Raw genomic sequence first — 13,758 nt, 5'->3', positions numbered from 1 at the left:
AAAAGTCGCATTTTGGACATTTGGGCGCCATTTCCCATCTCAGAGGTCTTCGCCGGCTGTAACCGTTTTTATATTTTGATAGATTGGGCATTTTGGGACGCGGCGATACCTAATGTGTCTGTGATTTTTACTGTTTATTATGTTTTATATCAGTTCTAGCAAAAGGGGGGTGATTAGAATTTTTAATATTTTATTAATTTTTTTTATTTTTTAACTTTTTTTAATGAGCCACTGGCTCATTGTAACGAAACTGCAGAAGCCAGACAAATGAAGACCCGAGGCTACCATGGCAACCAATCGCCGCCCCCCGATGACGTTCGGGGTGCGGCACTCTAAATAAAGATGGCGGCGCCCGCGCGCCGCCGTGTTTTAAATGCCGCCGGCGGCAATCAAAAGGTTAATAGCCGCGATCGGTACAAGCACCGACCACGGTTATTAGCGGTGGGGGTTTGCTGCAATATGCAACAACCCCCACCTCTGTATGAAGAGGACTCAGCCCGTGAGCCCTCTTCATACATTCCCTGTACCTCTGCACCGTAGAGCTACGGCGCAGAGCGTAAGGGGTTAAAGGGATAAAGGGAAAAAAAAATTGTTCCCACGAATCACTGTAAATTTTGGATTGGTGCCGAACCAGTTTTCCTGAAATTCAAAACGAATTCCACCTTGTTAGAATCGATTTGCGCATCTCTAGTAGTGTAGTCTCCTCTGTCTTATGTGTTCCAGAGTTCCTGCATTAATGAGATAACTGAGACTATCAGAGATCTATCAGGGCAACTGATTATTCTTGTCCTATTGTTACTTTTGTTTTATTTTCATGTGTATTTCATTTTCCAACAAAGTATAAGTATTATATACTATAAAATATTCTAACATTGACCTATTTGAAAGACAACTGTAAAACAGTATCCTTATACTAAAAAACAAGATTGCGCCAATAATGGGAAGAGGGAAAAAAGTGGTAAGGGAGTTTTTGTACATTTAAAACTTCACATTTATTAGTTAGAAAATAAAATACAAGTGCTTCAGGGAAGTATTGTGTGTACTGAAAGTGCTGTTAGCACAATTTAACACACTGCCACGGATTGTGCTGGTGTGATTGCAGGGGGGTTGAGGACAGTGTTTCTCCTCTCTTACAGGTGTCTATATAATGCACAGACACCAGTGACATCCAAGCAAGATAATGGCAGAAAACACTAATATGTGCTCAGACAAGAGGCTATCCCATCAGCCATTGCATTGTGGGCCAGATAAGGTTGTATGCATTAACCCACAGTGACATTTCTGTCTCATTTGTGCATTATGGGGTGCTTGTGCTTTGTGAATGGGGTGCTTATAGCAATTCACACTAATGCCTTTTCACAGTTCCACATTGTGCTATTACAATGCTTGTAGAACCCTTTCCAGCATTTGAGTACTCCAAACATCCTATAGGTACTTTTTATCATTCATCAGTGGTGAGTGATCGGTTCATGTTAATGACAATCACCTGTGACAGTCAAAAGGTGAGCCATCACCCAGCCTCCCCCACCCCTAGCTCATCTGAATGGAGAATATCCTGCTATTGTACGGAGCTTTTCTGGCATTGTATTGAGGCACTGTATTAACCCTATCCAGCCCACATTGCCAGGGTGATTGGATAGCCTCTTGCCTCCTTGGGTTTTTACTGCCATTACCCTGCTTCTAAAAATTTCAAAAAAGTCAGTAGGCATGTAAAGGAAAAAGTTGTAAGGTGAGAAAAAAATTACACTTTTCCAATTATGACAAATTAAATAAAGTTTCAAAGATTCACTTTATAAAAAAGTTATAAGGCACCCTGCAAGAACAAATGTGCATTTTAACACAGATGTAAAACACAAGCTAGATTTTCAGCTTGCCTTTACATTAAAGTCAAGCTGAAAATCTAGCTTGTGTATTACATCTGTGTCATTGCTGAATTTATTTCTGTGCTTTTCAGTCGGCAGGCTGAACAGTTTTCTATTGCTGGACTGCTGGTAACCTGCAACCCTTGCTCTTTTCATTGATCATTTTTCATTGATCAATTGCCATTTTGATGCGCATTATCTACACGTGAAAAACGCATTGAAAATGCATTGGAAACACAAAAAAGATGTATATTAAAAACTGAACAAACTCTGACTGAAAACTGATTGAACTCTGATGAAAAATGTCAGTTTTTCACTGACCAAACCCTGATCGCACCCTGATCAGACTCTGACGTGATCTGGAACGCAAGTGTGAAAGAGGCCTAAGTCTGTGCAGCTCCCCGCTATACTCTATTTGTATTCTGCTTCTCCTGTTTTTTTTTACTTCCATTTCGTCTCACTATTCTCTCTTGGCTTGGTGAATTGGCTTATGTTTTCTGTTTCTGTTGCAACTCTGGTTTGCTTACTACCCAATATTGGGTTTTCAGTTATTTTTCCTGTAATGTGTGTGCACTCTGATCTAGGAAGGGAACAGTGCCCACTTATTGCCCAGTGCTTAGGGTAGGCCCAGAAAGCTGACACAGGGTAAGGTGGCTTTCTTGGAATAGAAAACGTGTCTTATTTTTTGACAAAAGTGCTGTTACTGTGTTATAGTGAGAATTTGAGGATGGTGGATCCCATGCACTTAAAAAGGGAGAATTGCTCAGCAGGGAGACATGTAACAATATATAAAAAGTTAAAAGGATTCTTTTAGGAACAAACGTGAGATTTTAATGTTGAGGCAAGCAGAATATCTAGCTGCGGTAAGGTTGTTTTTTTGGAGAATTAAAGTTGTCTTAGTTATAGGGGATTCCAAATCCTGGCTAAGTTGCTCCTTACATGTTGATAGTAGGGTACGATGTTGATTCATTCTATATGAAACCAGCGGAAGGAAATTTGGCTAACGATTTACGCCACCCCATATTGCTAGCCGTTATCCCTGCTAAATTGTTTATCTATGTACCTCTTGTGACAATATTTCTTGATATCTGATTATTAATTTACATTTTTCTCTGTACTGCTCTTGCTAATTCAGTTAACATTCATTTGTACTTTATGATTATTCCTGTTTATTGGTGTGTTACCGCCTTAGCCCTTGATGCTACTTTTGAGAAATTGAGGGTATGGAAATATAGACCTGTATGTTAAACCAAAGCAAGAACTGGTAAATTTAAAACTGAGTGTTTTTTCCATAGTATTCTTGCAGGGTATTAAGAAAGTGAGCGTGGGACTGTTAAAGAGTTGTACATCTTGGCACGGAGGTAGGCCTCTACTCACTAGGTATGCCTCCCAAAAATTCCTCTCGCAAATCCACTGGCTTAGATAAGATGTGGAAGGCCTCCCCAGTTAAACCACGGAGTACAGGTAAAGATCTCCCCGTGGAATCTCGGGAAGGAGAAATAGTTCAATCTGAATCTGGGTCTAGATATGCTGCCCTACAGGCAGACGACATAACGCAGGAACAGCGTACAATGCTGGCAGAAATACTAGCGACAGTGCAGGACACTAAGTCTACAGTGGACTCACTGAATTCTCAAATGGAGGGGGTCCGCTTAGATATGGCGTCAATTAGAGAAGAAGTGGGTAAATTAAAGGACAGATACAGAGACGCAGAAAAAACACATGAGATACTGGAGAAAGAAGTAAAACAGATTAAAAGTGAGTTAAGGGAAATTAAAAAAGATAACCCCCCAACTGAAGGACAAACTAAATGATTTGGAGAACCGCTCAAGAAGAGCAAATATTAGGATTATAGGCTTTCCTGAAGGAGATGAGGCTGGGGGCATCTCCAGTAAAATCCAGGATTGGTTGATAGAGGTATGTGGTAAGGAGAAGCTTTCCCCTTTTTACAAGATAGAAAGGGCACACAGGGTACCTTACAAAAAACCCCCTCCAGGCGCACCTCCAAGAGCCATACTGGCAAAGTTGCTTTGCACACAGGATAGAGACGTAATCTTCCGAAGCTGTAGAGAAAAAGCCCCTATTATGCATAATGGATCTCGAATATCTGTGTTCCCTGATTTTTCTAGAGAGACGCAAAAAATAAGAGCAAGCTTTAAGGAAGTAAAGAAGCGATTAAGAGAAGCGGACCTCCCATACTCCACGCTCTTTCCATCCAGGCTTAGGATTATTTACATGGAGAAAACTTATTTTTTTGATAATTCAGAAGAAGCCTCGGCCTGGCTGGACGGGAAGGGAATTAAACAGGGGGGCTCACGAATGATCGATAGGGCGAAACATGTAATGTAATGTACAATATAATTGAGCTGGAGAGGAGAGAAGGCCGAGGGGGAAGGCGTTGAGAGTATAAGAGGCTCACGTATGGAAAGAAGGGTGGGCCAGACTCGAGGGGGGGGGGGAGGGACCTCCACTGGAGATCCAAAAAGGTTTTTTTTTTTTTTCTGTCTGTAGCCCCTGTTAGAGAATGACAACAAGAATTGTCACCTGGAACATCCGGGGCTTAAGCGATAAATTTAAAAGATGTGCCATTTTTGATTTGATAAACAGACATCTTCCAGCTATTATCTGTTTGCTAGAAACCCACTTAATAAAAGAAAACCTGGGTAGAGTTAAGAGACGATGGGTTGGAGAAGAGTATCACTCTTGTGGGAGTTTATACTCCAGAGGCGTTTCAGTTTTGGTACACAGAGCGATAAACTACTCCGCAATCAGCCATAAAGTAGATCAGGAAGGCCGATTTGTGTTCCTGTTTGGCAAATTAGACGGGGAATTGGCAGTGTTAGCATTTATATATAATCCGCCACCCTTTTCTTCAGCTATCATTGGGCAATTATTGTCCTTTCTTAAAAACAAAGATCACTGTCCTATTCTAGTAATGGGAGATTTCAACAGTACTATGGAGCCAGGGATGGACATAATGAGTCTGGAAGGCAAGAAGTACGGGAATACTAGCAGGACAACACTGGCTGAACTTAGCAAGGAACTGGAGTGGTTAGATGTATGGAGAGTGAAATACGGAAATAGAAGGGCCTACTCTTGTATGAGTCGCACATATAAATCCCTGTCTAGGATAGACCTATGTTTTTCTAACTCGGCTATGCTACCCAGAGTCCTAAAAATGACCTATGAACCGATAGTTCTGTCTGATCACACACCGGTGGTAGTTACTATAGGAGTCAGAGAAAAGATTAAAAGACCTTTTAGGCTTAATCCACACTGGCTGTCTATCCTGAAACCAACATTGAATATGAAAAAAGAAATTGAGTCTTATTGGCTAGCGAATAAGAACACAGCTAGTCCTCTGGTAGTTTGGGATTCTCTGAAGGGTCATATTAGAGGAGTATTGTACAAATCAATACAAAATGCTAAATCTAAGTATTTTCAACGCGAAAATTATCTTAAGGACAAATTAGCAGAGGCGGAATGTTGCCTTAGTAGTAATCCGACTGAGGAAAAAAGGATACTAGCAGTAGAAGCACAAAAAGAGTATAGAGAGTTCTTGGATACAAAAAACCAACACAAGACTTTTTTTCAGGGGTATCGTTCTTTTGTGGAAGGTGGTAGGATGGGGAAAAATTTAGCCAATAAGATTCAGAACCCACAAAAAAATAGCTACATCGCAGCAATTAGAGGTAAGGATGGACAGGTTAAAAAGGAACAAGTACAGATGGAACAACAATTTGTAACCTTCTATGAGGAACTATATATATCCTCAATGAAGGGGTCGGATTCAGATCTGCAGGAATATTTCTCAAAGATCCATTTTCCTAAACTTAAATTAGACCAGATAGAGTATCTCGAAAGTCCTATCCTGAAGAATTAAAAGAGACGATACTTGCCTGTAATAAAGATACCTCCCCAGGCCCAGATGGCCTTCCATTTGCCTTTTACAGGGAGAATCTAGAGGAAATCCTTCCTTATATGTATGAAACAATCAATGAAATCTTTAGGTTAGGCAAAGTATCTGACTCTATGGCAGAGGCCAATATTAGCCTCATCCTTAAAAAGGACAAGGACCCAATGGATATTGGTTCATATAGGCCCATCTCTCTTTTAAATACCGATATTAAAATTTTGGCAAAATTATTAGCTAATCGCTTGCAAAGAGTAATATTAGATATAATACATGCGGACCAAAATGGTTTTTTACCAGGAAGGAAAGCAAGTGATTGTATGCAGCGTTTGTACGCAACAATGGAGATGGGTGAAGGAGGGCTCCGCTCCATCCTGTCACTGGATGCGGTTAAGGTGTTCGACAGGGTGGAGTGGAGGTTCCTCTGGGGAACATTGAGGAGATTTGGCTTTGGTCCACGGTTTATACATTGGATACAATCTCTATATAGTGCTCCTAAGGCAAGGGTCATAGTCAACAACCGGGCATCTACCCAGTTCAATCTTTTTAGAGGGACTAGGCAGGGCTGTCCGCTGTCTCCATTGCTCTTTGCCTCTGGCGATATTAATACGAGAAGATCCAAGAATTGAGGGATGTGGGTGTGGAGGTATAGAAGACAAACTTTGCTTATATGCAGATGATATGATCCTTTATTTACGGGGAACACCGAGGTCAGTGCGTGGGGTGATGGAGACGGTGGAGAGATTCGGACATTGGTCGGGATTGAGCATTAATTGGAGTAAATCTCAGCTTCTGCCTCTAGAAACAGTAACGGATTAGGACTTGGGGGGGGCTAATATAGACATTTGTAAAACTCAATTTAAATATTTAGGGATCTGGGTATCCGCCAGAACTGAAGATTATATTAATTTAAATTTATCCCCTTTAATTACCAGGATAAGGCATAAGACGAGAAGTTGGTGCAAACTACCGTTGACTCGATCAGACAGGATTGGATTGGTGAAAATGGTCCTACTACCTCAATTATTGTTTGTTCTTTCAGCTAGTCCTATGTGGATTCCTGATTCCTTTTTTAAATTAATAGAGGCAATAATGAACGATCTTATATGGGGTCGCAAAAAAGTAAGGATGAAAATCTCACATATGTATAAAAAGACCGGAGAAGGAGGGTTGGGACTACCTTTTTTTTTTGGTTATTTTGTTAGCTCACAAGTTAGTAGATTAATAATGTGGAAGCGAAATTTAGTTTTAAACACATTAGTAAGACATACGAATATGAACACAATTTTTGCGTGTTTGGAAGGGGGAGTTTTTCTGGGAAATAGATTCAAGGGGATGGAAGTGTGTAAAGCTATTCACATGGTATGGTGGAAATTGAAACAGTTACTACACATAGGAGGGATGTTATATGATACCCCACTTTGGGATAACTTTTGCCTCCCAGAGTTACTGTCCATCCCTGATGTTCCTTTTTGGAGGGGCCGGGGTATAGAGTATGTGTCACAAGTTTTAGAGGAAGGTAAAATGTTAAGTTTTGATGCAATGGAAAGTAAATATGGATTAAGAGCGGGAGACTTTCTAAGATATTTGCAACTTTCACACGCGATTAGAATAAGTAAAAAGAAGAATAATTTTTCAATACTATTATTATTATTATTATTATTATTATTTTCAATATTATTATTATTTTTGCACAACTGCACAAATACTGGTAAAGTAATAGCAAAAGTGTATAAGTTTGTGTTGGCCGGACATACGGCTAACTGGAAACACGGGTCACGAATGAAATGGGAAAATGAGGTTGGGACAATATCGGACCACACATGGTTGCGGGTATATAAAAACATATCAACTGGAACCATAGAGTTATTCAACACAATTTTATTTCTAGACTTTATTATACTCCGGTAGATCTTATGAAAATGGGATTTCGAGGTAACATTGGATGTAAAAAATGTGGAGCAGTGACAGCTGGCTATCTCCATATGATATGGGAATGCCCCAAGATAACAGAATTTTGGGAAAGTGTGTATGGTGAAACGTCAAGAATAATAAACCTAGGAATGAGACCTTCTGTTTTACTTTCAATATTTGGGCTGACGGAGGATCAACATCTGGACCCAAAATATGACATCCTGCTTATCAAAATTATGCATCTAGCCTGCGTCTGTATTTCCCGAAAATGGGGAGACAGAACTGCTCCCTCGTTGCATGAATGGCAAAATCTAGTTAAAAGTGTAAAAAGATTTGAAAGGATCAGGACGGTAGGAATTAAGAGCCAACAAAAATGGGTTAAAACTTGGGGATTATGGCAACAAACAGAGTAAGAATTGGCTGGAATATGGCAATAGTATTTATTTGATTTTTCTTTTTCTTTTTTTCTCTCTTTTTTTTTTTTTTGTTTTTTTTTGTTTGTTTGTTTTGTTGGTCCCCAGTGGAGGAAGGTGGGAGGGGGGGGGGTTAAAGGTTTACAAATGCTAGAAATCACGACAGACAGGAAATGTCTCTTTTCACAACAGACATTGTTAGCTAAATAAGATGAATTTAAGCATGTGTAATTAGATGAAATACCGATAATTGTATATGTAATTACTATATAACATGTTTTTAAAAATCCTTTTTTACTGTCTTAAGTGAAACTTGATGGTTGTGAAATTGTTTTACCAAAGAATTATTCTTATGTAAATTTGAAGATATGAAATAAAGAGATTTTTGGAAAAAAAAAAAAAAAGTTGTCTTAGTTTTTGACAAAATTGCTGTTATAGTCAGAATTTAAGGATGGTGGATCCCATGCACTTACAAACTTAGAATTTTTCACCAGGGTAGCTATTAAATTGACAATTTAATATTGGGAATACACATAATATACAAGTAGTGGGAAGTTAGCAGCATTGTTATTGCATTTCGCTTGCAGAAAATGGCTAATGAGATGTAAATGTAAGGCAGACAACATATTCACTTCAGTGTATTTTGCATAATTATCATTTGATGCTTACTTTAAAAACATAATGGGGACTAGTATGCTATTTCCAATTGAAACTTCTGCTTCTGCTATTTAAAAAAAAATTACTTTCATTGAAATGGGACCTCTGCCTCTTTATATAACTAATCACATATTCATAATAAGAATTTCGGATATACTTAGTGGCACTAATAATTTTTGCCATTTCAAGGCTGGAATTAAACATACAGTATATGGAATAATGTTTCTGACCTGTCAAATTTCCCTCTAGTTTGGTTGATAATTATTAAAAAATATAAAAACTGTTTACTTTTTTGGTTCAAGTCCATGGTTTTCAGATGATAATCTGGAAACAGGGTTTACAATGTTTTCTACATCAAAAGAATATTAGCACCAAATATCTTCCCATTCTTGTAAGTTGTTTACATGTAGTTCCAAAAGTCCCTCATTGCTGGATTGGAATTGCTTTTAATACATTACAATAAATGGCTGTTTTTTGTGTTACATCCCAGGAGCTATCCCCACTAACAAATGCAGCAATACTTTGGATGCAAAAAAATTCCTGAAGCGTGTTGATGCTTTTGGATTACATTTTGTTTACCCAGCTCAACTTTTCTAAGTGCAAGTATTTAAGTGTACAATAGTTATACCAGAATGTAGCATTATAGAATATATACCATCATCATTATCTTCAATATCATCACTTTCACCTGGTCTCACCAGTACTTAGTTCTCTCATCTGCTTAATTCGGCACCAAAAGTCCCAGCATCACTTGTTTTTCTCTGTACCTATAATGTTTATTGGTATTCCTGACTCCTTTCACAGAACACATGCAGCATGCTATACAGACTTGCCATTCCAGTTCAACTGTTTCTTGGAAAGCCAGCCTGCAACAGATACTTCCTGCTGGTCCCTAGCAATCTTACCCAAAGTACCACTTACGGACCTGATAAAGGGGGTGGCCCACCCAAGAAACACATAGTCCATTATTTATATAAATAAACTTTCAACAAAAGCAATCTGTGTTACACCAACTTAATTACGGGCAGCACATCTTGCAACAAACCTTTTTTTTGTTACCCTATTCATGTAATTTTTAGATGGAGACTTTCATCTAAATAGATTCTAAGATTCACTGACCAGCCCCCTGCTTGTGATGACACCAGGAGGCCTGGTATATGATAATTGCCTTTTATCACTAGGAGGTGTAAACCAACCTTGTATGCCTCAGAATCTTTCTTGGCTGATATCCTGCATCCAATAAATTTGGTTATAATTCCAGCCTTTTCCTCGTAATGACCCCCACACATACATACTATGCATGATAATTTTAGTGGTAATTGTTTAGGGGTTATGTAATAGCTCCCTGTTGTAGTGAACCCACCTCTTCGCTGTTGACATTGTTTCTGTAGAAGTCTACAAGTAGTTATTAGGCACAATGGTGAAGCTGAAATATGAATTATACCTGTGAAGTTTAGTGAGTAGGCCATAAGCTATAGTTTAACTAGTGAAAGGATGCAGAGTGCCTCTTCTTCCCTCTCCATAATGAGGGGGTCTGGTTGAACATTGTTGGGATGTTGATTCTCCTATCCTCTGGCATGTGTTTCTTTCAGAATAACAGAAGAATTTTAGAGTGCCTTTCATAGTTTAGATCTTATTACCACAGTTACCTGTAGAAATGATTCTCCATATAGCCCTGACCTAAAAGGGTGGTCAGTTTCTTCTCACATGCCCTGGTTTGAGACTTGTAAGAGATGAATTTCCCCTGCTTTGTACTTGGCAGGCAGAGATGCTCTGTAATGGTGGAAATGACCTTTCTATGTATACTTGCATGGCTGGTTATCTGGTTTGAAGGAGTACTACACTTGACCAAAAATATAATGCACCCAGAGATTTCCTTTTTGCTTCCCTTTTTGCCCTTTGAAAAGAATCTATGGATTCTCTTTGTGAGTGATTGTTGGAAGTAGTGATTACATGAGGGCAAATAGCATGAATGTGCTCTGTCTGACCAGACAACAACCAGGGCAAGCACAAGCAGCGAAACCACAGGTGCATCAACTTTTTCAAGACATTGGGGCTCATTTACTAAGGGTCCACGGACCGTGATTCTGTCAGGTTTCCCAAATATTTCTGCTTTGTGCCAAATTGCCCTGGGTTTTTGGCGCACACGATCGGATTGTGGTGTATCGGCGCTGGCTTGCATGCGACAGAAATCGGGGGGCATACCGTCGGACAACCCGATGGATTCGGACAAAAGCGAATTTAAAAGCGAACTTGTGTCGCAAGATCAAGCACTCACATGCACCAGGAAGAAGAAGGTGAACTCTGGCGGATCTCAGCGCGGAAGCGACACATGCAGGAAATTAGAAGCTCGATGTTAGTGAATCGCCGCAGACTCGAATCCTCGTTGGACACGCACTGCGGGATCGCTGTAAATCTGTCCCATTGACTGCTAAAGACTGAAATCAAATTATTATGAGCAACAAATACAGGTTCTTATGGAGGCCTTTTGGTGAATGCCCTAATCCTCCCAATGCTGTTGCCCCCAATCCGAGTCTGATGAACTGGGGTCTGATGATTTGGGGAACTATTGCATACCACAGTAGGACAGGACTAGTAATGATACTAGGGACAGTTGTTGCTAAGTTATATAGGCACATGTCGCCACATGTGCTGCATCTCTGCCAGACTGAAACACTTTCTTGCCTGCCCCCGCCCCCCCGGACCCCCCCCCCCCCCCGTAACAAAATTTATTGAAAAATATTTATGGCATCCGACCTATGACTTTTCAGGGTCTACCGGTCCAGCTGAAACATCTGTGAACAAATGTGCCACAGGTTACTAGATGGAACCTGTTTGCCTCTATGCCCACGTCTCTTAGCAAGGCTAGAGGCAGCCCAACATGGAACAAGAGCCTCCTTTTAATTGTACAGCTTTCACAAAAAAAAATATTCTTATCACTTACATATGGTATTATTACATCGACATATAAAGTTTAATACAATTTAAACTCTTTCTTAGTGTGTTATTATTATTTTCAATGAGAATATATTTTTACAGTTGCCAATTTATGCCCACAGCCCTTTTTCACACACATTTACAATATCTCATATTGTAAAAATGCACAAAAAAGCAAAACCTTTCAAACATTTTGTAAAGATTAGAAGGGTACCTAGTGTGTGATCTTAAGGGGAATCATAATCATAGTTCCAGGCACAGAAACTTGTATTTGTTATCCACAAGCTCCTTCTTTCTAAAAATCAACTTTTTAAATTATGTAAATAAACCAGAAGGGCTCTGGATTTACCAAAGGCAATCCTTGCAATAGCTTCAAAGGCTGTGTTGCAGTATGCCTGGTTTATCATGTTTATTCTTATAGATTTCCAATAACATTGAGAATAGAAAGATTAAGATTTTTGTTTTTGCATTTCCATTTTTCACTCCCCCCACCTTCAAAAATATATAACTTTTTTTATTTTTCATGTAAAGAGCTGTGTGATGGCTTATTTTCTGCGCAACAAATTGCACTTCATAGAGACAGTATTTAATATTTCTTGCCCTGTACTGGGAAGCAGGAAAAAATTCCAAATGCTTCGAAATTTGTAAAAAAAAAAATGCATTTGTGCCATTTTCTTGTCGGTTTATTTTTATGGCTTTCACTGTATGCCCCAAATTATATGTTTCCTTTATTCTTTAGGTTGGTATGATTAAGGGGATACTAAATTTATATAGGTTTTATAATGTTTTTATACATTTACAAAAAACTAAAACCTCCTGCACAAAAAAATTCTTCATTTTGCCATCTTCATACTTTATACTTTTCATACTTCATTGTGCAGTGTAATTTTTTGTGAGATACGATGTTTTCAATGCTACAATTTTGAGGACTATACAGGCAGTCCCCGGGTTACATACAAGATAGGGTCTGTAGGTTTGTTCTTAAGTTGAGTTTGTATGTAAGTCGGAACTGTATATTTTATCATTGTAATCCCAGCCAGAACTTTTTTTTGTCTCTGTGACAGTTGGATTTTAAAAATGTTGGGTTGTCATAAGAAACAATATTAACACTAAAGCTTCATTACAGACACCTCTGATAACTGTTACAGCTGATCATTGTAGCCTAGGACTAAAGTACAATAAATTACCAATATCCAGGGGTCCGTTTGTAACTAGGGGTCGTATGTAAGTCGAGTGTTCTTAAGTAGGGGACCGCCTGTACTGCCTTTTGGTCACTTTTTATTACATTTTTATTGGTTGCAAAATGGTGAAAAAGTGTTATTTGGGCACTATTTTCTGTTAAGGGGTTAGTCACAGTAATACAAATAATTATAATTTGATAGATCAGACATTTTGGGACACAGTGATACTTAACATGTTTATGATTTGTACTGTTTGTACTGTGTTTTTTTTTAATTTTATCAGTTCTTTTTTTTTTTTAAACAAAAGGTTGTCTGATCCTACCATACACTGCCATGCTACAGAGTAGTATATGGGGATTTTCCACATCATCTTTTACAATACGTAAATCACATATAGTAATAGGCTAAAAAGAGACAGCCTCGGGTCTTTGTATGACCCAAGGCTGTCATTGTAAGAGATCGCAGCTCCCCAATGATGTCACAGGGAGCTATGTTCTAAACCAATATGGAGGAGGCCATGTGCTGCCAGCAGCTTTGGCTTTGGTGATCAAAGGGATAACGCCTGCGATGAGTGCAAGCACCAATCCCAGGTGTTGCCGGTGGGTGTTTGCTGCGATATGTAGCAAACACCCACCTTGTATGGAGAGGGCTCAGCCCGTACTTATACGTCACACTTCCGTAAGGGGTTAATAAAATACAAAGGTCCACATCTATTAAATGTGTCGTAATTTGGGAATTAAAAAAAGGTGAGAAGCTTATTTATCATTGCTTACAAAAAACTTTTACTTGCTTAAAAAGTATATATCTACGGTCATATTTCTGCAAAGTGAGTGGGAAATCAAACATTGGTTTAAACATATTCTGCTGGTAGTGTATGTCTC

This window comes from Engystomops pustulosus, chromosome 4, assembly GCF_040894005.1.
Source record: "Engystomops pustulosus chromosome 4, aEngPut4.maternal, whole genome shotgun sequence".
NCBI classification, from domain to species: domain Eukaryota; kingdom Metazoa; phylum Chordata; class Amphibia; order Anura; family Leptodactylidae; genus Engystomops; species Engystomops pustulosus.
The sequence above is the reverse complement of the archived record's forward strand: the minus strand, read 5'-3'. Positions refer to the sequence as shown.